Source organism: Onychomys torridus, chromosome 13 (genome assembly GCF_903995425.1).
Source record: "Onychomys torridus chromosome 13, mOncTor1.1, whole genome shotgun sequence".
Classification (NCBI taxonomy): domain Eukaryota; kingdom Metazoa; phylum Chordata; class Mammalia; order Rodentia; family Cricetidae; genus Onychomys; species Onychomys torridus.
In genome coordinates, this window is record NC_050455.1 from 60,934,724 (window position 1) to 60,957,706 (window position 22,983).

Below are 22,983 nucleotides of genomic sequence, written 5' to 3' on the forward strand. Positions count from 1 at the left end.
TTTGCATTACTGGGGAAACCAAAGCCTTTTATAAAATATAAATAGCTTTTCATAGCCATGTCATATTGATTAAGCCTTCTGTCCACAATGTGGTTGTCTATAATTCACATCACTCCATGCTTAAATTTTGTTATCTGTAGTATTTTCTCTCTCTACCTTCATTTCAACTGTACTTTATTATCTCTTCTACCTCTAGGAATCTACCCTCAGTGGCCCATTTATACTTTCCTGGCTTCCCCATGTAATGTATATTAAACATACAAAACAAATTATAAATTTTATTTTTATAAGATAAATAAAACACAGGAGGTTATTCCAATTGTTTTGTATCTGTTGAGATTTGCTTTGTGGCCAAGTATGTGGTCGATTTTAGAGAAGGTTCCATGGGGTGCTGAGAAGAAGGTATATTCTTTTTTGTTTGAGTGGAATGTTCTGTAGATATCGATTAAGTCCATTTGAGCCATAACATCAGTTAAGTCCATTATGTCTCTGTTAAGTTTCAATTTGGCCAATCTGTCCAGAGGTGAAAGTGGGGGGTTGAAGTCTCCCACTATTAATGTGTGGGGTTTTATATGTGATTTAAGCTTTAGTAATGCTTCTTTTACCTATGTGGGTGCCCTTGTGTTTCGGGGCATAAATGTTCAGAATTGAGATTTCATCTTGGTGGATCTTTCCTGTGATGAGTATGTAATGTCCTTCATCATCTCTTTTGATTGATTTTAGTTTGAAGTCTATTTTGCTGGATATTAGGATGGCTACACCAGCTTGCTTCTTAAGACCATTTGATTGGAAAGTCTTTTCCCAGCCTGTTATTCTTAGGAGGTATCTGTCTTTGAATTTGAGGTGTGTCTCTTGTATGCAGCAGAAAGATGGGTCCTGTTTTCGTATCCATTCTGTTAGTCTGTGTCTTTTTATAGGTGAATTAAGTCCATTAATATTAAGGGATATTAATGACCAGTGATGGTTCGTTCCTGTTGTTATTTTTATTTTTTGGTGGTAGTGTGTGTGTACTTCTCTTCTTTGGGGTTTACTGCTGTGGTGTTATCTATTGCCTGTGTTTTCATGGGTATATCTGCCTTCCTTAGGTTGGAATTTTCCTTCTAGTGCTTTCTGTAGGGCTGGGTTTGTGGATAAGTATTGTTTAAATCTGGTTTTGTCTTGGAAGGTCTTGTTCACTCCATCTATGATGATTGAAAGTTTTTCTGGGTATATTAGTCTAGGCTGGCATCCATGGTCTCTTAGTGTCTGCATTATATCTCTCCAGGTCCTTCTGGCTTTCAAAGTCTCCATTGAGAAATCGGGTGTTATTCTGATGGGTTTGCCTTTATAAGTCACTTGGCATTTTTCCTTTGCTGCCCTTAATGTTCTTTCTTTATTCTGTACGTTTAAATGTTTAATTATTATGTGGTGAGGGGACTTTTTTGCGGGGTCTAGTCTGTTTGGTGTTCTATAGCCTTCTTGTATCTTCATAGGCATTTCCTTCTTTAAGTTGGGAAAGTTTTCTTCTATGATCTTGTTAAATATATTTTCTGTGCCTTTGAGTTGGTATTCTTCTCCTTCCTCTATCCCTATTATTTTTAGGTTTGGTCTTTGCATGGTGTCCCATATTTCTTGGACATTTTGGGTCATGACTTTGTTGGTTTTAGTATTTTCTTTGACTGATGAACCTGTCAGAATGGCTAAGATCAAAAACACAGAAGACAGCTTATGCTGGAGAGGATGTGGAGCAAGGGGAACTCTCCTCCACTGCTGGTGGGAATGCAAGCATGTACAGCCACTTTGGAAATCAATATGGCGCTTCCTTAGAAAATTGGGAATCCATCTCCCCCAAGACTCAGCTATAGCACTCTTGGGCATATACCCAATGAATGCTCAATCACACTACAAGGGCATTTGCTCAGCTATGTTCATATCAGCATTGTTTGTAATAGCCAGAACCTGTAAACAACCTAGATGCCCTTCAACTGAAGAATGGATAAAGAAAATATGGTGCATATACACATGGAGTACTACTCAGCAGAGAAAAACAATGACATCATGAGGTTTGCAGGCAAATGGATAGATCTAGAAAAAATCATCCTGAGTGAGGTAACCCAAGCTCAGAAGGACAAACATGGTATGTACTCACTCATAGGAGGATACTATATGTAAAACAAAGATGACTAGACTGCTACACAACTCCAGGGAGGCTACCTAGAAAACGGGACCCTAAGAAAGACACAGGGATCACCCAATGACAGAGAAATGGATGAGATCTACATGAACAACCTGAATGACAGTGGGAGTAATGAAGGGCAAGATTTGAGGGAAAGAAAGGTTAGGGGAGCAGGAGATCCTAGCTGGATCAAGAACAGAAAGGGAGAACAAGGAATAACAGACCATGATAAATGAAGACCACATGAGAACAGGAATAGGCAGAGTGCTTGAGAGGTCCCCAGAAATCCACAATGATATATCCTCTGTAGACTGCTGGCAATGGTCGAGAGAAAGCCTGATCTGACTTAGTCTGGTGATCAGATGACTAAACACCCTAACAGTCGTATTGGAACTCTCATCCAATAACTGATGGAAGTGGATGCAGAGATCCTCAGCCAGGCCCAGGTGGAGCTCCAGGTCTCCAATGGTTGAGAAAGAGGAGGGACTGCAAGAGCATGAATTGTTGAATCCAAGATTGCAAAAAGCACAGGGACAAATAGCCAATTGAAAGAAAGCACATGAATTATGAACCAATGGCTGTGGAGTCCCTAGCTAGATCAGGCCCTCTGGATAAGTGAGACAATTGAATAACTTGATCTGTTTTTGAGGCACCCAGGCTGTGGGACCAGGACCTGTCCTTAGTGCATGAGCTGGCTGTTTGGAACCTTGGGCTTACAAAGGGACACATGCTCAGCCTGGAAGGAGGGGACAGGACCTGCCTGTACTGAATCCACCAGGTTTAAATGAATCCCCAGGGGTGTATTGGTCCTGGAGGACATGGGAATTGTGGGGAGGGGTTGGGGGGAAGGTGGGGGTGGGTGCGGGAGGGGGAAGGACAAGGGAACCCATGGCTGATGTATAAAATTAAAACACATAATAAAAAAAAACATAAAAAAAGATAAATAAGATACATAAAGATAGCACCCATCTAATTAAACCTATGGATCCACATTTGAAAATAATATTCACTCCTTGGTTTTTCTCTGAAACCAGTGAAAGTACAAATGTACACTAAGAAAAGCTTCTAAAGCACAACTTTTAATTAAGTATGACTGGCATCTGGATAAACATTTCTAACTGAAGAACTTAATTATAATGAGAAGCTTAGGTCATTTCTGAATCAATTATTAAATCTACTGACCTCATAGGTTATTTAAAATATTTCATTTTAAAATAGGAAATAATAATAATAATAATAATAATAATAATAATAATAATAATAACACCACATATTTAAGTATAGTGCTTTCCAATTTATGATTCTTATATAAAACTTTGATTACTGATTCTGTGCTATGCAACCAACACAAATGTTATTTTTTTTCTGAACAGTCTTTAAGTGGAAACAAACAGGATTCAGAGTTCAAAACCAGCCATATGATTGTACCCTTTGGAAAGATGACAGGAAATGAGCTCAGTAAACTTAAATTGTCAGCCTGGAGACAATCAGCTTTTCTCCACAGCTCAGAAAACATTCTGACTCAACAGTTCAATGTCTAATTCTACGGTGATGAACGATGAATATGCACTATCGCATATGACATCTCAGACTTCAATGTCTCTTAACTATGACAGTACAGAGAAAAGGTAGATAGGAAGAGAAAAAGAAGGGGGAAGAGAGACCTGAAAGAGAGAAGGAAGAGTGACTACCCATCCCAATCACAATTCCCTTACTCCAGGTATTTACCTCTGTACATCATAGTCCATTCACTTCCCAAATGTTAGAAAAATAATAAACACTACATTTAAATTTTTTAAATGTCCCTAAGGCCACAGAGAAACTACTGAACAGAAGGATTTTTATGTTAAAATGCATTAAATATCAGACGATTATTGTCAAAGTATAGTTGAAATAGCAACAAAATATGAAAATACCTCAATTTGCCTCCAGGGGCATTAGTGTTTTCTCAGAAGAACTTCTGTCCCTTTTGCTTACTTGTTCTTTCTTGTTACATTATTATCTTGTATCCCAAAGGGGATGTTTCCGTTGCCCAGTGCTTCACTGTCCCTGTAAGCCAGACATGTAAGAAACTGCTTCTGATAGGAAAATATCAATCTGGGAGGTACTAGGAGACAGTAAACTCCACAGTACTGTGCTCAAATGGTAGAAATAAATATTAAGCCACATATAGATTTTTTTTATGTAGAATTATGAAGATTAGCTCCATTCACTATGACATTTTGTTCCTGTATCGGGTCCTGAAGAGTAAGATCCAGAGGGCAATTATTTGTGATTATAAAATGGACAGAAGTTGGGGAAAGCAAAGATAGACAGGAAGCTGTGAGGGTGACCTGTGAGGACCAAACAGAACTCACATCAACTGCTTATGCCTCTACATCTCCAACTTGGACACATGCATATTGATCATGCATCTCACTCAGGATGGGAAAAGTTGGAGGAAGATATAAATGTGTGGTGGGGAAACTAAAGGCTAGATTCTGCCATGCCAACAGAATAAGTCAGGTGATTAATGCTGTATGGGTGTGTGGTTGCAGTGCCTCGGCTTTTCGTCAGCCTTTAGTACACATAAACCATGGGGTTTCCCTTCCCTTTTTTTCTCTGAGCAAGGTATCTCCTTTGGCAGCTGCAGAAATAGCTCATCCTATGTTTTTCCAAAGGCCACAGGTTCAATCCTAGGACTCACATGGCAGTTCACAACTATCTGTAACTACAATGCATCTTCTGGCCTGCATAGGCACATGGCACAGGCAAACAGGGTGCACATACATGCAGGCAAAACCATCCATGCAGGTTAAAGAAAAAAAAAATGTCTTCTTTGGTCCACACTAACACATAACTGTGTATGGAAAGGACAAATATAAGCTGATGGAAGAAATGCACCACAGTTGGCCTGGGGTGTTCTCTCTCTCTCTCTCTCTCTCTCTCTCTCTCTCTCTCTCTCTCTCACTCTCTCTCTCTCAATTAGAAGTGAAAATTGCCCAGAAAGAACCTCATGAAGGTGATTCTTAAATTTTGAAATAAGAAATATCTTAACATTTCATATGGGGCATTTAAGAAAACTAATAAAAATGATCACTCATACAATAATTTGCTTTATAAAAATTTAAAAAAAATATATTTCTGTGCCTTTACACCAAAATTTTTCTTCTCTATTGCTGCTCTGAAAATGATTGCTCTCTGTGTCTAGGAAACACCATGGCTTATAGTTAAAATCAATGGCTTTCAGTAGTTTGTGTTGTTATTTTGAAACTTGACTCTTTTTCTTCTCCCCACACTGCTTCCTTACTTTGTGGATTTCAGGTGAAAACAAACTCGTTTCTCCGGCCTCTTAGTTACACAGTCATTCATCTTTTTAACCTTAGTGAACTTTTCCTTGGGTTTCTATGATCTGAGTTTGATGTTTCACGTATTTCCCAGCTTTCCCCTACCTTTCCAGACCCACCTAATGCCTAATGTGGATGAAGAAGAGGGAAAAGCTTCATTTTGTATTCAGAATAAGGAGGGAAAGGCATGAAAGACAGCTCTCATCCAGCACTTACCAACAGGCAGTTGAGTTGCACCTGAACATATGCACCTGAACAACATTCCATGATTTCCTGAAGTTTTAACATTTTTGAACTTTCCAAGTTAAATATGTGCATTCTTATATACTCTTTTAAGACTCATATGCTAGGCTTTTACATAGAGAAAAGATTTTTAGAAATTTAGAAGTATATTTCTCATTTTCTTTTTCTTCAGAGAAAACTGATGAAATAGGTTTTTCTAAAAACCCAGGAAATGAGACTGTTTGGAAAATTTTTAGCCCTAAGAATAGTATTATGAATTCCATCAGGATCAATTTTACGGATATTATGTTACACAGAAGATTATATACATAACAAGAAGAAAGGGTTCTCTGACCCAAATATCCAAGTCATCAAGTGCAAATCATGCCACCCATAATGGAAATAATTTGGTTGGTGGAGGAACAGGAAGGGCATCAAAGGAGATGGTAATTTTGGCAAATAAGCTTATTCGATAGTCTATGAAAAGACATTTCCTGTGTTTGCTTGTTTTGAATTTGACTTACACATCAGCTCTTAAAGATCATAGTTCTCTAGAGACAGCCACATGCAGTCAAATAGCAAACGTACGTAATCAACCCACAGTGGTTCCTGTGTGCCACCATGTGTCTCTGAGACAGAGAAAGAACCCAGTCACCAGTGGTCAGCAGATAGCTGTCACAGAGCCAGTGGTGTAAAGCACAAATACACTCTCCAGACTGAGAAGCACAGTGCTCAAGCTGACAGGAAGAGGTGACTACCTTTCTCACTGAGTTTCTACTTAATTTCAGCCTGAGATATACATCTGTAACTTGCCCAAGTCATGTTCCATCCTAGAACAGCTCCACTCCAATACTTTGTACACTGTGAGGTGAGGAAGCTGGGGCCAGTCACCTTGCTTTATGATGGATAGCTCTGTCTACATCCCTGATTCTCACAGCCTCCCAAGGCATCAGATATGAGCACTCAGAGCTCAGACACTCTCTCTGTTGAATCCTATATCCACTCCTTTTTTTTTTGTAGGTATTGACCTTGCAGATATTTACTAAAAATTCTTTGCATGTTAAAGCCATCTCAGAACCTACTTCTAGGGAACTGGTTCATAACAGAGTATACATGTCTTTTCCTACAGGAAATTTGTACTTGCTTCTGTTGGGAAGTTATGAACTACATGAACACCCTTCACTTTTATTATTTATTATGATTTAGAAGATTATATGAGTAGAAACTGTGCTTTATTATTAACAACAAAAGGTTATCTATATATGAGGATAATTGTTTGAATTATGTCTATTAAATTAAAATTGTCCATCAAATTTAAACCACAGTGCTTTCTGGTCACTTCTGTTCTTAAATTTGTATTCTGTGGATTGTGATCACTCAGTGATCCATTTCTGAAAAAGGACAGACATGGTGTCAGCAGACTTTGAGAAGACAGCCTTGAACTTAATTTAATGATGCATATTATATTAACCCATTACATTTGCCCTTCTTTCTAAGAATTACTGAATGTGCTCAAATATAGTCACACTCAGATCTCAAGAAATAAATTGAAATTGCAGTGTGAATAGAGATGTATATAAGATTCTCACTGTGGGAAAGGTGATGGAGGAAATACAAGACAGCTTAGCGAAAACAAATTATGTGACACTATAGAATAGCGTCCTCAAAATTTGAGCTCTGGTTCAGTTGTGTTCACCATGGTCCTGGTCACTTATGTTATAACTCAGTTCACACATCAAGAAATTTTTAGGATCAATTGATTGGTGCTGTCCTTCAGCCTTGTTCAGTGAATGACAGCTATAAAGACTCATGGCTGCTCAAGGTATTGAGAACAAGTGACTATGGAATTTTGAAACTTAAATTGGACACTAAAATCACTACACACATACTCCTCCAAGGTTGAGGAAAGATGGCAGATGAGAGGACAGAAAGTACTGGAAAGCTAAACAAAAGGATGGAGGGCAATGACATGCTTTATTGTGGACATGACATGACCATAGCTTTCATGAACTCACAACAGCTACAATTGCCTGCATAGGTCTTACACATTAGCCAATTACTGTTCAGTAACAGATGGGGAAAAGCCCAGTGGGCTTTGCCTAGGAGCACTAAAGGCGATAGAGGGCTGTGGAAGGGAAAGGAAGTCACTGTCTCTAGTGATGTAGACACTGATGAGTTACCCAGTGGATATCTTCACTTTCACGCCTGTGGAAGTACAGTGGGTTACAAAGCACAAACAAAATGAAACACTGTAAGAGTGGAGTGGGTAATTGGTAGGATGAAGTGGGGTTTGTAGGGGTGGGAAGGGAATAAGAGATATAGAGGATGAGCTTGATTCTATTATGTTATATACTCGTATAAAATTGTCAAAGAATAATACAAATAATTGTAAAAGAAAAAAATTGTAGAAACAACATGACAAGTCTGGAAGGTTGCATTCAGTGTTATCTCAAAAATTTTCAGTTAGTTTCTTTTGCCTGTAGTTTACACCTAAAACTTACCACCAACAGACGAGAGAGAGAGAGAGAGAGAGAGAGAGAGAGAGAGTTTATTGAGTCTATCCTGATGAGCCTCCGATTTGATTGGAGTTACTTGTTACTTATAGGAGCAGAGCTAATTCAAGCAGCCCCATCACTACAAATCCCTGGCCAAGTGTGGGAGTCTCCTGTCCAACTTGTACACAGATTCAGTCCCCTGGAAATAGCTACTTCATCAACTGAACTTCCCTAAGCCTTGTAAGTTTCCCGAAAGAGCTATACAATACTACCAGAACTGTCCCCTGCGGCAAAGGCAGAAAAGGACTCATCCCAGGACTCGTGCTAGGGGAAAAATACTTAGGTGGTTGTTTGTCCTTACTACTTCATCTTCTACTGGAGAATATGTGTATATTATGTACACATGGTTTAAAGTGTTAACACCATCCATACCTCCTCTAAAATTTCAAACCAGATAAACGTGTTCATGAAGTCTTACTCAGTGGCTTCAAGGTCAAGTGACATGGCTATTTGCCCATGGAGTCCATCAGCTACATTTCAAAGAACCATAATACTGCTCTTTGTTGGAATGGGAAGATTTTGCATATAAATGGTTGCTGAAATATTAAATGGAGTTTATTTTGAGTGAAAGAGTTAATAGCACATCTAGGACTATGTCTATAAAATTATCCAAAAGGTGTGTTTTGTCAGAAATTGTTCATGTTTTGAAACTGGAAGCAGGTCTTGTAGCCTTATCCTTCACCCGTGTCTCCTTGAGATAGTTCAAAATTTGTTGTCTCTGCTTGGATGCTTCATATATCTTTTGCCACACCACCTGCCTCTTCTTTGTTCACTTTCATTACACACACACACACACACACACACACACACACACACACACACACACAGGGTGAGAGAAGAGATTGCTTGAACAATGGCTGAATAGGCAAAGGCAAGAATCTGTAAAACAATAGACAAATCCCTGATTGCTTCATGCATTTGTATGACAATTTACAGGACAAAATAAGATGAGCATTTAGAGTCAGTGCCTCCTGTGGTCTTCTGAGAGAAAACAGAGACATCTTATGGTGTGGAATTAATAAAACAGAAGGACAGAAAACAAAGTGAATGGGGGCTATGACCAAAAGCAAAGCAGAGGTTGCAGGGCAATGACTCCATTTTGTCCTGAGCCCACAGTAAATATGAGAGCTAGCAGGAGCTCAGAGAATCTCTGCTTAATGTGCTCACAATTAAGAAGACTGAAATAACTAATTTATTAATTGGCCTAGAAACAACCCACTGATCTGTGATGTGTCCAAGATTCAGAGTCCAGGATTTGTATGAGTACACCTCTCCCTTTGACCCATCTGTTTCTTGATAAATAATTGATGATGGTTTGAAAATGGCATTGTCCAGTCACTTTCTTCCTCTGAATCTCATATTTAAAATGATGGTTCCAGGCAGGATGATCTATGAGGTCCCTGTAACACTAACATTCTAAAATCGTATTATTTTTATGACAGACTTGGGACAAGCTACATGCCTTCTAAGTTCTCATTCTGGGTTCATTTCCTACACCACTTACAGCGAGTCCTTAGGCTCCACAGAATTCCCCAAGGCAGTGATGGATGAAGATGGCTGGGAGAACAGATGATGTTCATCTTCCTCTGTCTACACCTGACTGTGACTGATGGCAGGACACACGTTGCTCAAGATCTGACGATACAGAGGTAGGAATAGTCTGCCCTCTATTAGTTAGTGATAAGAGTGGCCAGATCCATAATCGGTTTAGCCATAAGTACTAGACAAAGTGAGTTATCACTCTCACCAAATAGTTTTCTGAGCATGGTTAATATCCTGAAGAGAGAAATCAGATGCTGCCTCCCTGTTAGGTACCAAAAAACAAACAAACAAACAAAACCTTTAAAAACTAGATTTCAAAAAGCATAAACTAAGTTTTAAGTATCATTGTCCATTTGGGTAAATCTTGTCATTTATTTTTTTTCCATTCAATCTTTCTGGAATATAACCAATAAAATTATTCCTCTTTCTCTATAGATGTAATAATCTCTCTAACTTTGTCTTAGGACATTGGTCTTGGAGATATAAAAGCTCTTTTATGAGATTTTCTGGGTTTCTAAATGTATTCTAAATGTATTTGTGTTTATAAATGTATTTCTTTGTTAAAGGTGTATTTATTTCTACTTTATTTGAATGAGTGTATTTGTATGTATGTATGTCAGTGTACCAGGTGAATTATTGGTACCCATGTAGGTCAGAAAAGGAATTAAATATGATGGTGAATCACCATGCTGGTGCTGGTAACTGGACCCCTGGTCTACAAGAGCAGCAAGTGCTGTTAACCACCAGGCCATCTCCCTAGCCTCAGAGGTTTGTTTCAGGGTCCAGAGTTGAAATAGTAAATAAGAAAGACCATTGTAATGAAAGGTGAAGAACTGTCTACTAGCTATATTATGTATTTCTAACATTCTGAACTAACAGAACATTTGAACATCGAATGCCCAATTTGATGTTATTTTAGCTGAGAATAGAGACTATACTTATGACGCATATTCTATGTGAGCTTTGTGAATGATTAAGTCAAGTTAATCCACGTATGTCTATCACCTAACAAACTTCTTTTCTCGAGTTAAAAACATTTAATATCTACTCTTTTGACAACTTTAACATATGTAAATGTTCAGTATTATCAGTCACAGTCACCCTGCTGTTCAATGATCAGTTGAATAGATCTTATTTAATCAGAACTTTGTGTCCTATGACTAACATCTCCTATTTTCTCTCCTTTGGTGTCTTCAAGTTCATGAGAATTATTGCTTAATTCTCTCTTTCAGTAAGCTTGGATTATGTGGTATTTGTTTTTCACTGCCCCACTTATTCCACTTAGCACAAGGCCCTACTGATTTATTCAATGACAGAAAAATCAAGTCTATTAACTAACTAGGGTTTTCTTCTGCTTCACTTGAGACTTTGATATCCAGTACAGTTGTTTTATCTAATTTCTTTTTTTTTCTCCTTTTTTAAAATTTATTATATTTGTGTTTTAATTTTACACATCAGCCATGGGTTCCCCTGTCCTCCCTCCTTCCGCCCCCCCCCCCACCTTTCCCCCATCCCCTTCTCTCCATTCCCCTCTCCTCCAGGGCCAAGACTCACCTGGGGATTCATTTAAACCTGGTGGATTCAGTACAGGCAGGTCCAGTCCCCTCCTTCCAGGCTGAGCATGTGTCCCTGTGGAAGCCCAAGGTTCCAAACAGCCAGCTCATGCACTAAGGGCAGGTCCAGGTCCCACAGCCTGGGTGCCTCCCAAACAGTTCAAGCTATTCAATTGTCTCACTTATCCAGAGGGCTAAGTATTGTCTAATTATTTTTATTGAGACTGAGACTTCCTCACTCAATCAACCCAATTGCATCAAGTTTACTTTCCCAAGTCACCTCAGATAAATAACGTACCAAGTAGTTAGGCAATGTGGATTCTGCATTAACAAAACAGTAGATAGAACGAATATAAACTTAACACTGAGTATAAATTGTTATGTTATCAACATGACAATGAATGTTTTACATATTGTTTTGCATCTTCTGAATATTTTACATATATTAACCAATTTGGTTGTGAGATAGGTTTCAATATCAGTTACTTACAAATGACTAGGAATGATATGGGAAGTAGCACAGTGAAAAAGGCATTTGTTGCCAAGCCTGAGATCGTAAGTTCAATTCCAAGCACTTACGTGATGGAAGGGGAGGACTGGCTTGCTCCATCTAGCTTCTGTCCTTCACAGATGCCCCATGGCAATACAACACAAATGAATAATAAGTCAATGTAAAGCACAGTTCTTAATAAGCAGAACCTGAAAGAGATTAGAACTTGCCCTAAATCTCACAATTATATATCAGGAAAATCAGAATCTGCATGATGGAAATTAGGTTCAAAAATATTTTTATGAGGCTTTTTGCATATCTTATGTTTCCAGATTTGTTGTGAACAGCGTGATACAGGATGCAGAAGAGCCTGCAGATGAAGAGGTGAGGTCCTGCCCACTGTGTTTACACAGGTAACCATTGAATTAGTTATCTGTCAAATGAGTAATTGTGTTGATTTCTGTAGCAAAGTGTTAAAAAATGGGATGATTTTAAACTATGTAAATTCTTTATCTGATGGTTGTGGAAACTAGGAACTTGAAGGTGAGACATCTGCAGAGCAAATTCTTCCCCAAAGACACTGGGGAGTAGTCAGACCTGGGTCATTTCTTAGTTTCTGACATTTGCTGGCAAGCCCTGGCACCCTTGTCTCACAGCTGTTTCACTCCAATCCCTGATTCCCTCCTCTTGTGGATTCCTTCCTGTTGTGTCTCTTCCTCTTTACTCCTAATTAGAGCTCATTCAAATAGAGTATGATTGCATTTTAAGTTGGTTATATCTGCAAAGTCCCTATGTCCAAGTAAGGTCACATTTATAGATACCAGAGGTCGAAATTTAAACACATATCTTTTGGAGCATATAATTTAACTAGAGGTATTAGGTTAGGCTAGAAAAAGTAGACACACACACACACACACACACACACACACATGCAGACATTACTATTTCCTGATGATATCATTTCCTATGTTTTTCTAACCCCTAGTTTTCCTACCTGTGAAATCACAATGATAATAATACCTACACTGGCAGGTTATTGTGAGAATTATTTGGCAAAAACACATAGTTGAGAAAGACATATACTACTTCAGAGTAGTGCTTTCAGAAGAGAAAAAAGAAAAAAAGAAGCAGTTCAGACAGGAAGCTATTGAAGAGTGTCTTCAAAAAATGTGATAAGGATGTTGAAATGAAGCTTTTCACAGCTGATGGCCAATGACGGGGTGGTGGGGAAGGACTCCATTTTCTTTGTTTCTTTCTTTCTTTCTTTTTTTCTTTCTTTCTTTCTTTCTTTTTTCTTTCTTTCTTTTTTTCATTTGTCTTTATTAAGAAATTTTCTACTCACTCCACATGCTATCCACAGAACCCCTCCCTCCTCCCACCCCCAGCCTCTTTCCCAAGCCACCCCCCATCCCCACATCCCCCAAATCAAGGTCTCCCATGGGGAGTCAGCAGAGTCCAGCACACTGAGCCTAGGCAGGTCCAAGCCCCTTCCCACTGCACCAAGGCTATGCAAGGCACCACAGGCACCGGATTCCAGAAGCCTGCTCATAGACAAAGGACAGATCCCATCCCCCTGCCTGGGTGTCCCCCAAACAGTTCGAGCCAAACAACCGTCTTCTGTATCCAGAGGGCCTAGTCCAGTCCCATAGGGGCTCCACAGCCACCAGTCCACAGTTCATGGGCTTCCACTAGTGTGGCCGGTCATCTCTGCACATCCTTCCATCATGATCTCTATGTCCTTCGCCTGCAGTATCTCTCCTCTCTCTTTCATCAATTGGATTACTGGAGCTCAGCCTGGTGCCTGGCCGTGGATCTCTGTATTATTGGTGAAATTATTAAGGCCACTCCACGTAGTTAAAAGGGAGGTTTATTTTGTGGGGTAACTTACAAATGAAGGGGTAGGTTGCAGGGTCTGGCAAAGGTATGGCGCAGTCGGGCAGTGTTCTCTGGAGAACTCTGTTCGGTCCAGTGTCCAGCGTCCCGGAACAAAGAGAGAGACCTCCTCTTGATCCTCGGTTTTCTGCTCCCTCCTGTGGCCCACCTTGTGGGCGTGATCATTACCGAAGCCTCAATGGGGGTTGGAACTTCCAGGCCAATGCTGGGATGGCTATCCACTACACTGTATCTGCCTCCATCTGTCACTGGACAAAGGCTCTGTGATGACAGCTAGGTTATTTGCTAGGCTGGACACCAAAACAGACCAGTCCAGGTACCCTCTGGACCACTGCCAGGAGACCAAGGTGGGGTCAACCTTGTGGATTCCTGAAAGCCTCCCCAGCACCCTGCTTCTTCCTATTCCTATGATGTCCTCATCTATCATGGTATCTTCCTCCCTGCCCTCCCACTCTGTCCCTGTTCCAGCTTGACCCTCCCATTTCCCATGTTCTCATCCCCCACTCCTCACCCTCTGCCACCCCCCACACAGTCCACTCATATAGATCTCATCCACTTCTCCTTCACAGGATCGTCCATCCATGTGTCCCCCTAGGGTCTTTTCCTGTTATCTAGCCTCTCTGGAGTTGTGGGTTGCAGACCCGGTTTTCTTTAAGGGCTGGTCACTGGGAGTTTGAATATGCTCCAATGAGTACATGGGCAACACAAATTGAACTTGACATATATGTTGATATGTGTGTGGGTGGGGGGTTGGGGTGTGTGTGTGTGTGTGTGTGTGTGTGTGTGTGTGTGTGTGTGTGTGGAGAGTGCAATGGTGAGAGGATGGACTTGGGAAAAAGTTGAAATGACTGTGATCAGGGTACATTGAACAATATTCCCAAATAATCAATAAAAAATATTGTGCTGGGGAAAAATTAAAACAAGCAAAAGAAAAAACATTAGAATGGGGTTTCTCTAGCACATTTATTTATCCTCCACTTTTCTACGTATCTTAAATGTTTCAGTTATTTAAAGATGAAAAAGTCAAATAATCAAAGCAAAACACTACTGCAGGTCTAATGTTCTAGACCAACTTAAACTTTATTTGAATTTATTTTCCTTCTTTTTGTATGAATGTGTGTTAGTAGTGTATGTGTGTGTGTGTGTGTGTTGCACACGTTTCGGATATGTATGTATGTATGTAAGCACATAGGCCAGAGGAGGACAGTGAGTGTCCTGCTCTATCATTTTGCCTCATTCTTTTGAGACAAGGGTCTCTCACTGAACCTGAATCAAGACTGATGACCATCAAGCCCCTGTGACCTTCTTGTCTTTGAACCATGATGCTTTGGTTACACAAATGTACTCAAAAGACAGGCCCAGGTTGTTTTTATGTTGGTACTGGGATCAGAACTTACATCCTCATGATTATATAGTGAGGTCTCAGCCTCTGAGCTATCTCTCCAGCTCCAACTTTCAGGTTTTTTTTTTAATCACATATGAATAAAACAGCGGCGAATTACTTTTCAGACACTGCAAACTATAAAAGTAATACTGGTTCAGAATTATAATTCAGATACCAAAGCCTAAAGTGAAAATTAAAATTGCTTAATAACTTTTGACATATTTATGCCCTTTCCAATAGTTAAAATAGAAAATATTTTGTATTCTTCCACAAAATATTTGTAGATATAAACATGCATATACAACCTACAACCTTGTATACACAAATGGAATAAACATACACTTAAATACGCACACTATGTACATGTACTTATATTTATAACATGTATGTTTGTATATAAACATACTTTTAAACAAGCTCATACAAACCTAGCCTACTTACAATAGCAATTATATGGCATATCATTTTATGAGTATATTATAATTCATTAACCCTTCTCTATAAATGGATGTTTAAGATGGTTCTTCTTTCTTCTAATTAGATAATTCACAGAGATAAGTGAATATCTCTATATTTTTCATATCTCTGGGGGAAATATCTTAATGTTTAATTACTGAATTAATCCACATAGTTATTTTTAATTCTAGTAATAATATATAATTTGCCAGATTTTGAAGGTATATTTCATCTTGTTGAGTTGCTTGAATGTAAAGAGGAGAAAAAAGTACAAGATTTTTATGTTCCTTCCTAGAGACCTCAAAATAAATGTTAAAAGTGTACATAAACATTTATGCATGCAATAACAATTAATGAAAAAAGAGGCCATGATTTTGACAGATAATAAGGAGGGGAATATGGGAGAGCTTGGAGGGACTAAAGGGAATGAAGAAATGCTATAATTACAGTTTCAAATTTTTAAAGTTAAAAATAAAAAGTTAAACAGTGCATGATGGTCCCAGCCTGTAGTCCCAGCATATGAGAGGCAGAGGTAGAAGGCTTATAGCCAGATTCAAGATTAGTGTCAGCTACAAAACAAGATCCAAGCCAAATTCTCTCTCTCCATATATATGTATGTATGTGTGTGTGTCTGTGTGTGTGCACGTGCGCACATGTGTGTGTGTGTGTGTGTGTGTGTGTGTGTGTACAAATCAGCTGAATACCCATTAACTAGAAGTCCTTCAGATTTTGCAAGTGTTTTGCTTACCTGAGTATTTGAATAAGCACTTACACACTGAACACAAAACTCAAAAGATTTCAGATTTTAGTTCATTTTCAGTTTTTGATATTTGATATAGAAATGTTAAGCCTGGTGTTTTATTTTTTGTTTTTTTGTTTTGTTTTGTTTTGTTTTTTAATAACTACTCTGAGTCAGATGTTTTAATTACTAACCTTAGCAGTAGCTGTATTTCAGTGCTGTCTCGATGATGACCCTGTGTGTAAATAAATGTGCTGGAGAAAATGGGACAAGGAAGGATATATAGTGGTATTGTAATGAGAGTTCTAGTTAGGTATGTTTCATTCCAGAGCCCATGTGGTATTCCCTACTTGAGAATGTTTTCCAGGGTGGACCTGATGGGGAGCATAAACCTCTCAGAAAGATGAAATCCAAATGCTTGGGAAACATTTTAAAAATGTTCAACATCTTTAACCATCAGGGAACTGCAAATTAAAATTACTTTAAGATTTCATCTTACCCCAGACAGAATGGCTAAGATAAAATACAAAATGAGGACAAAATACTGGTGAGGATTCAAGAAAAGGAGAATACTTATTCCCTGCTGGTGACAGTGCAAACTGGAGCAGGCATCTTGGAAATCACTGTGAAGTTTCCTCAAAAAAGCTAGAAACAGATATACCACATGACCAGCCATATCACTCCTGGGCATACAACCAAAGGACTCATCATACTATAGAAACAACTGCTCCTCCATGTTCTTTGCTGCTTTATTCACAATAGCAATGAATGAAAACAGCCTAGGTGTTCTCCAGTCAATGGGTAGATAATACATAATGGAATATTATTCAACCATGAAGAAAAATGAAATGATGAAATTCCAGGTAAGTGGCTGGAGATGAAGACAACCACTCTGAGTAGGTAGGGTAACCCAGACCCAGAAGGAGACACATCACATTTTCTCTCACTTGTGAATGGTAGTTTTGCATCTTCAAATAAATATGTGTGTTTCATTTGCAATACCTGTAGAGACAAGGATGTTAGCACAGCCATGAGGAAGGAGGCTTTCAAGTGACATGAGACAGAATGCAATCTGTTTGATATGAAGGTTAAATTGGGGCAGGAGATGACAGGACAGGGTAGAGAAGGAAACTGGCTGATCCAACTTCCTTTCCATATTACCAGGGTCAGTCTTATGGTGGTTATTTCCCCAGCAGTCATTGGCGTTCTACTTTCATCATGAGTCTCTACAATCTGCCCGGAGATCCATTTCCTAAGAAAGAGTCTTTAACACATAAGAGGATTTTCAATCTTAGTCAGTTCTCCACACCTGGTCCTGTCTGACTTCCCACCCTAATGTGTAGTACTGGCACAGTCATTTAAATACATAGCTTTGGATTTAGGTTGATAGATCCTCCCTGTTAATTTTAGAATATTGATTATATTTGAAAATCTAGTTAAGTATTCTATTGGTATTTTCATTATATTTCCCACTTTTGATCAGTTTTATTAAGAAAGTTACGGCATCATGGTCAGATGAAGCCATGATGGGACCTTGAGAGGAGAGATAGACTCTTTAGTTCTGAAGGTCTTCATTGGAATTTTTAAAGAGAATTCTGTTTATAATCCCAGTTATTATGAGACAAACGCAAATTTCACTATTGCCTGTTTTCTTGATTTCCCTTAGGATTTGTTAAAAATCAATGGAATGGTTACAATTCCTTGAAACAAGTGGGTATTTGAAACTTTGAACTTTAGCTTATTTGTACAATAGGAATACTAAGTCTATGAGCAGAGATAGCTTCCAGTTCCTGGGGGCTTAACAGATTCTTAGCTTCCTTTCCCTGCAGAGTTGCCATTCACCCATGGATCAAGCAGCAGGTAGTTCTTGATTTTCTGTTCAGAGGAGGCTTTGAAACAGGAGGAGGGCAGGATGCTCCTCCTGGAGTTTATTTTCATAGTATTTCCATTATTTAATGTCAAAGACTAATGGAAATGAGTTTCATAAATATGTCTCCTACTTTGTAGATTATCAAGAAATATTAGTCTTATATATCACTTAACTATTTTTGCTGTTGTCATTATTTCAATTGTTAATATTTGGGGCATAGAAATGTTAGGGAAGTTGAAGTTATATCCTTCAGCTAGTCCTTGGTAGAACTGGTGGGTCAGCAACTGTCTTGCAACATATTGATAAATAATTGCGTTCAGCAATCTCATTCAGTTGGAATGCGACTAATGACAAATTAGGATACATATACCCAACTACTTCATAAAGAATTTATTTGACTCTTTAAGACATATGATTTGGAAAGTTCTATACCTCTGTCTTTCTTTTTTTTTTTTCCTTTTTTGTCATTGGTGTTGTTGGTGTGTATGTGTGTGTGTGTGTGTGTGTGTGTGTGTGTGTGTGCGCGCGCGCGCACACGCGCACGCGCGCATATGTGCATGTGGGCATGTGCGTATGCATGTGTGTGAGGAGGCCAGATCTTTTTTTATTTTTTATTTTTGTTTTTTTTGAGACAGGGTCTCTCTGTGTAGCTTTGGTGCCTATCCTGAATCTCACTCTGTAGACCAGGCTGGCCTTGAACTCACAGAGATTTGCCTGGTTCTGCCTCTCGAGTGCTGGGATTAAAGGTGTATGCCACCACTGTCTGGCCTAATGAGGCCAGACCTTAACTTCAAATCTCATTCCTCAGGTACCATCCATCTTGATTTTTGAGTCCAAGTCTCATAATGGGACCTGAGACTCATGAATTTAAAAAGCTATATGACCAGCAAACCACAGAGGCCTGCCTGTGTCCACATCCCCAGCATTAGGATTATAAGTACACTGGCTGTTTACATAGGTTATGGGGACCAAAGGTCCTCCTCATGTTTATATACTAAAGACCTTACCCAATAACTTTATCCAGTGAACTATCTTTCCACCCCATCTTTTTAAAAATAATGTTTAGAGTAACATTATTTGGTAGCTTGAATAAATGATCCCCATAGGCTCATATATTTGAATGTTCGGTTTCCAGTTAATGAACTGTTTAGAAAGGATTAGGAAGTGTGGACTTATTGGAGGAGATGTGTTACTATGGGGGTTTTAAAGTTTCAAATGTTCATGACAGACCCATTCTGCCTTCTACCTGTAGGCAGATCAGGATGCAGGCTCTCAGCTACTGCTCTGTCATCTTGCCTACTTACCTTCCACCACACTCCCTGCCATGATGATAATGGATTAACCCTCTGAAACTGTAGACAAGTCCCAAAATAAATGTTTTCTTTCATAAGCTGCCTTAGTGATTGTGTCTTCTAACAGCAATAGAATAGTAAGCCAGACACATTTCGTGTTCAAAATGTCAATAAGGAATTGGGAAAACCAGTGATGTCTAAAATCCAGATAGGAATGAGAGTATGAACTGGCTTGCCCTGATACTAAATAAAAATCACCATCACCACATATCATGAGAAACAACCAACTAAAAAAATGAAGAACATGTTCCCTGCTATCATTTTTCCTTGATAATATTCCTTGGGTTGAAAGTACATGCTACTTACTGATTAATGATGCAAACATTTTATATAGCAATTAAACCTACAAGCTTGCACTGTTAGTTTCACATATAATCATTTAAGAATCACATAACCCAACTGGTAAGTCATTATTTTCCATTATATTATAAGTTAATAATAATTAATATATTTTATTTAATATATAGATATAAATAGATTATAATTATACATAGCATGTAATAAATAATGTTATATATTATTAAAATTATTTTCTATTATTTCTGTATACAAAGGGAGAATAACTATCTTGCCCAAAGTCCTACCACTCAGGAATTGACTCTGAGTAATTTCACTCTAAACCTGTGTATTTGCCCAGGACATACAGCTTTGTCTAAGAAAAACCTTAGGCTAGAATATAGGATGGTATAATTTGGTTGGACATTAATCATTGCCAAACCTCTGAAAAAATTTCTCAGTGAATCAAAGCAAGAAATTGTAGATGAATTTCTAAATGATCTTATTAAATAAAAAAAATAGAGCCAGATATAGGGTGAAAGCCTTAGAGAGATCAGGAAAATAGGAAAAGCCACAGCTAACTTTACCTCACCAACTCTGCAGCTTCTAAATGCCGTGACTTCTTGTTTATCCATGCCTACATGCCTTGCTGTTCTGCCATCTGATTTTCTCTCTCTGTCTAGCTACATTATTTCCTGTCTTTCTGTACAGACCTCCAGACCCCCACAGTTAAGGAGTGTTGGAATTTAAGGCGTGTGCCACCACACATGACTCTGTTTCCAATGTGGCCTCGAACACACAGAGATCCTGCCTGCCAAGTGATAGGATTAAAGGCATGTGCTAACATTGTAAGACTTCTGTGTTGTGGCTGGCTTTTTCCTCTGATCTCCAGGCAAGCTTTATTTATTAAAGCACAAATAAAATATATCACATTTCAGCACAAATAAAATATTACCATAAGAAGTCAGGTAAATACAATGTACAAGAAAAATTAAACATTAGTATGTTATCCTTGGTAAGGTGGAATGTGTGGGGATGGAAAAATTTCTCCATTTTCTATATTAGCAAGTAAATTATAGCCTAGATCATACTGTGTTTTGAATTATAAGAGAAATATGATGAAAATATATACAAGTTACACATGCCTACAACACACATACATATACACATATACACTCACCACTAGAAGCAACTTAAAAAGTGAGAGATCAATTAAACTTTTATATGTGGAGGAAGTTTACAGTTTATTTCTCAATCTGCCAATGGCTTAATCTTGGCTCTTACCAAATAATTGAATTGCAGATGAGTGCCATCTTTGTTTTGAGAAGTTCTTTACATTACAATGTATTCTACTTGTATTTTCTATGTTCAGTGACACAATCCACTTGGATTCATTATGTATGAGAATACATCCAACTCAAGGTATTAATTATCAATATTTACTCATGATTTAACACTTTCATCCACCGATTCAAAAGTTTCTTGATAGATTTCTCTAAAAAATTATCTAATGTTTTTGGATTTTTTTCCATTTTGTTGATATATCTGTCTAGCCCTGTACCAATGCTATATTGTTTTAAATAGAAAATCTATATAGTTTAATATGTTAGTAGAATTATTCATTCTCATTACTCTAATTGTCATGTTCATGATATTATTGCATGTGAAGTTTTCCTTTCTTTTGCTTTCTATATTACAACTAAATTTTTATTCAAAGATCTATTTTAAAAGTACTGTGATTGTGTCTAAGTTTTAGGGGTCTCTTTTGTGCTCAAGTACTAATGTGCATCCATGTTTAAGTCATCTATACAAACAAGAGACCTACATTTCCCTACATGGAGAACTAGATATGCACAGATCATTCAAGATAGTCCATGTTCTTCAAGCCTACTGCCACATCTCTGCTTTTACAAGATGGCATCTCTCTGTAGTTTCTACACAAGTTGGAACGAAGAGAACTCTTCCCAGCTTAGCGAGCCTTCTCTTCTTAGCCACACCCCACTCACTGATAAACTGTCTGCCTCCTGCTCCACCCTGGTAAGATTCTTTTGCAGATCCAAGTCCTATTCTCATTTTCTCCAAGATTAAAAAATTCCCTCTTTTATTCCACTTAGAGTCTTTTATTTCCTTCTCTATCCATATGACATTTTTCTATCATGGGTCGGTGTCATGGAATACCACTTTCTGCTTCCTTGAATATGTATTTAAACCTTCCCCGAAGTTAGATCATGTGCCATAGAAGAAGGAAAGTGCAATCTCCTATAACAGCAAACAGAATTCGTTTCTACAGGGTCCACAGAGTGAATTTATCACAGAAAGGCTTAACAGAAATTACTACAACTATCTCCAAGGAATTAGTGGGTGTGCAACCTTAAAAATGCAAGGGGACAGGTTGATAATGCCTCACTGGCAATTAATATAAAGAAATTATAAAATAAGTTTAACTGCAAATTCTGAAGTAGAAAACCATAATCATTGGAATGGAAAAAACTCTACATAGACTCAAGAATAGAGTTGACGTGACTTAAAAAATTTTGTCATACTTCAAGGTGCATTGATAGTATACAGTCTGAAGCACAGTGAGGAGAATAACGAGGGAAAGGACAGATAGCCTCGGATAACTTATTTGCTAACATGTTGACACACATGAGAGTTTTTACTGGAAGGAGGTGAAATAAAAACATGGAAAAATAATCTTCCTAAAGGTAGCAATGCTCAGCAAACTTGAAGGAGGAGAATGAAAAGAGATGTCAAACCAAGCACGTCTTACTGAAATGCTGACATATGAGGACAATATTTTTAAATGTAAGAAACAAGGAAAATATGAGTGATTAAAGTGATAATAATACAGATGACTCTTATCAGAAATAATGAAGACCAAAGGGAAATGGGAGGAAATATTCAAACATCTAAGGGAAATTTTTAAAAAAATGCAATTATCCCATATTAATGAACAATTAATGTTATCAGGTATTTAACCTAGAAAGTAAACTTTGTCAGACATAATAATTCAAGTTCACCTGAAAAAAGAAAGAACATACATTAACATACTCACACAATTATAAAAAGACCTGATAGTGAACATCACTTTTATTTTCTTACTTTTAAGTTATTCAAAAAAGAATTTGTACAAAACAGTACATAGGCAATCATAACTGCTACTTTAGTTA

The 22,983-nt window shown here is 38.1% G+C and overlaps 1 pseudogene; it reads left to right on the top strand.

The window, feature by feature from the left end:
- Nucleotides 1-22,983, top strand: part of LOC118594552 — a 154,587-nt pseudogene that overhangs the window by 34,088 nt on the left and 97,516 nt on the right.